This window comes from Pundamilia nyererei, unplaced genomic scaffold (assembly GCF_000239375.1).
Source record: "Pundamilia nyererei isolate P.nyererei 1_Seehausen unplaced genomic scaffold, PunNye1.0 scaffold00256, whole genome shotgun sequence".
Taxonomy (NCBI): Eukaryota; Metazoa; Chordata; class Actinopteri; order Cichliformes; family Cichlidae; genus Pundamilia; species Pundamilia nyererei.
The window spans coordinates 727,956-731,895 of record NW_005187657.1 but is presented as its reverse complement, the minus strand read 5'-3'; positions in this window follow the sequence as shown (position 1 = coordinate 731,895).

Sequence of the window (3,940 nt, the reverse complement as noted above, 5' to 3'; positions counted from 1 at the left end):
TGCTTTTCGGTCTGGTTACTACCGTTTATGTCAGAACCGACACCGGTACCCATCCCTAGTCAGGACACATATGGGATGACTACAGGTTTTTGCTTAGGCAGCGGTTGTCCTTCTCTCCTGGATCGGCTGGAGATTTTGTTTGGCGCCTTCCCAGCTTTGACAAATGTCCAGCTGGGATAACCACATTTTCTGGGCCTTCTTGATGTTCTTCTGCCTCCCTGGCTGCTGTGTCAGTGGTGTTCGCTCTGTGTTGTAGCGTCCTCCAGTTTGTGCTTCAGTGGATGATGAGAGTCAAACCTTAGATACTGATCCGTATGTGTAGGTTTACGGTACACGTCAGCTTTTAGATGTCCCCCATTACTGATGGAAATCTCACAGTCTAAGAAGACTAACCTCCCACTTTTCATATCCTCCCTGGTGAAGTTGATTTGTTGGTCCACCGAGTTAATGTAATCCGTTAAATGTGGAACATCCTGAGACTTGATTTTCACCCAGGTGTCATCCACATACCTGAACCAATGGCTTGGTGGTGTTCCAGGGTAGGATAGCAAAGCCCTCTTTTCCACTTCTTCCATGTACAAATTGGCCACGATGGGTGAAACTGGGGAGCCCACGGCACACCCATGTTTCTGCCTGTAGATCTGACCCTTGTATGTGAAGTAGGTGGAATGAAGACACAGTTCAAACACACTTGGTCGATGCTGAGAGTGGTCCTGTTGCTGAAGTTGGTGTCATCCTGTAATCTCTTACACACTACCTCCAACGCTTCCATGACTGGGATGCAAGTGAAGAGAGATGTAACGTGGTACGAAACCATGGTTTCATCTGCCTCCATAATGACATCTCCCACCTTCTCAACAAAATCCCAGGTGTTCTGGATGTGGTGTTCAGAGCTGCCCACCAGCAGGTTGAAGATCAAAGCCAGAAACTTGGAGACGTTATAGGTGACAGAGTTGATCATGCAGACAAGCTATCTTACAATGCTGTGATTGCAGCCATTCCCCAAATCTCTGTGAATGGTACTCATGGCCGTTGATCAGTGGGTTTTGGTCAGTGGTTGTTGAGAATTTGCATAATTAAGGTTAAGGAACTGACCTCCCAGCCCATTGTTTCTTCACTGGGCTGGTTTCATTCATTATGCAAATGTACTGTTTATAACATTTGGGGAAACCTGCAGTCAGCTGAGACTGAAGAAGTCACTTGGATGAGCGACGAAGCGTTTCTCCCACTGAAAACGTCCAGATGAACACAATCAACTTTTGGAGATTTACTTACCTGGATGATTGAGCATGCATCAAAACATCCTGCAAAACAAACTAAGATATAGGAACTTGTGGTGCATTAAAATATTTGGTAGTTGATCAACAGGTTAGCTTGCACTGATATCATGAATTCAGTGAAGCTCTGTGTTGGACTGGTGCAGTGTGGCCGTGGTGGTCATGGTCAGATTTAGGTTACACTAAGTGTACCAGAGATAAATTTGCATTTAAGCTAAAGATGTTTAGATTCATTCACTGAGTTCAAACTTTACACTGTCTAGTATAAAAACAGTATAAATAGTATAGTGTCAGTTTTTTTTTAATTCTTGCATATTACATTTTTTAACATACTTTTGTTAATAGTCAACGGTGCAATAGACCTCAATACTTGAAATGTGCAATTCACTTGTATTTTTATTTCTATTTATTCTATTTATCCCCTTCGTATATTTTATTTATATTTGTCTCTGTATTTGTGTGTGTGTGTGTGTGTGTGTGCGTGCGTGCGTGCGTGCGTGCGTGCGTGTGTGTGTGTGTAATATTATAATATAATAATAAAAGAAACTAACTTCTGTCGGTGCTGTGCTTTTGGAAACCGAATTTCCCAGAGGAACCCACCCGAGGGATTAATAAAGTTTTATCTTATCTTTTTTGACAGCTACATGCTAATATATGTTAGGCCAACTTGCTCTCAGGGAAGGATCAACAACTCCAACAAAATTAAGTGACTTCATATACATTTTGAATAGTATAATAGTCGTACCAACTAGACCCCAAAGAGAAACAGTAAGTTGGCCCAACAACTACAATAAGTTGCTTAGTCAAGGTGTGATAATGTGGAGAAAGGCTCAACTCAAAAATTTGTGCAACCTGTTTATTATGTTTATGGCATTCAGCCCTCTAACATTTATTTTTATTTTCTCATCTATTATGCAGCCTTGTATAATAGCATGGTGTATGTGAAGATACAATTCAATGGTTTCTGTCCTAGACAAAATGTACACTTTACTGTTGTACTGTTGTCATTTTGTGCAGTAAAAATAAAAGTAATGTCCACTGTCCAAAAATTGTAGACTGCTCCACCACCTTCTGCACATGAACCAAAATCAACCGACGGTAGTGTAAGTGTGCAGGAATCATTAAACACATTTATGCTTGTTTGTGTTTTGTTTTGTTTGTTTTTCTTTTTATTCACCTGGTGTCCAAATAACCAAGGAACTTTTGTAACTGTAATACCATTCCTGAATTAAGCATAGTAACTTGTTGCATTATGTGATTACAGTAATGCATTATTTTTGGAGCAGGTCACACCCAATGCTGATAAACTCAGGCACCCAGCCATACAGTTTGCCCTTAAAAACATTAATTTGTCACTCACTAAGGGTCAGATTTACCAGATTTACTTAAGAGGGCAAAAGAGGATGGGAACTTAATCCCCAAATAATGCTGATAGGTGTAGTTTAGTTTTATGGGAGATTTATAAAAGCTGCTTTGTTTTCAAGACACAGGTACAGGCAATTACAATATATATGCCAAATATGCCCAGATCTGTGCAATTTAGAACAACTTCGCAAACTTAAATATGATGTTCAGCTGTAGGTGATTTAATTACAAGATAACAAGACATGCACAGTTATCTAATTACAGTCAGAAAAGCATGCAAATATAGGTCACACACTGTCTCGTGTGGACCACATTAATGACAGAGATGCAGTGCAAAGAAACATTTTCTGCATACAAACTGGAGGTGCTACAGTTAATCGTCTACTCCAAAATCCGAACGTTCAGTCTGGCCTCAGAGAGCCGTTGTGGAGTCTAGTTTAGAAAGGATGAATGCAGTGGGTGGAAAAAGCACTCTGCTAAGGACATTTTAAAAAGGTGTCTTGATCTAAGGCAACAGACAAAATCAGAAATTGGGTACACAAAGGTATTGACTAATGAGACTGGTGGAGGCCCTGTGAGTAAAATACCCTAGTTGAACAGGAACACGCTTGACTGTTTACAGTTTAGTGAGTCAACTCCAGCTCATATCAGCAAGTATGCAAGACATGCGAAGAGATGTCATAGCACTTGCTGTTATGCTGTTATGAAATTCCACACTCAAAACGCTACACTCAGAACCAAACACACAATATGTTAAATATAAGCAGGCTTTCTCTTAACCTCAAGAATTTTTGCAGTTCCCTGCAGTTCACCAGCAATTAGAGGTAAAGCTGGAGTCTGCCAGTCTTCTCTGTTTTATCAGGACTCAAATGATCCTCCATGTTGAGCATTGAATGGCTTAAGTATTAATGAAGCCTAAAGAAATTCCAACATTTAGCCTCTCGATATGGCTTATAGCAAACTGCTCCACTCCTCAAACTAACCTGATAGCCAGGTCAATAATATAAAATTACTTTTGTTTTGGAGCTTTAAATAAACATTAGGCTAATGCAAATATGAACCATGGTAAGAGTCTGTCACTCACCCTGCGAGGTGATTGAGTTTAGCACTGATGTGGAGTTGATGGAAAGACTCGCTGCTCCCTGAAGAAAATTAGGGCAACATTTTGTCAACCATGTCTATTCTCTGGTAGACAAAATATTGCTTCCATTCACTGGCAATAAAAGTGTCCCCTCTCCCTCTCTCTCTCTCACACACACACACACACACACACACACACACACACACACACACACACA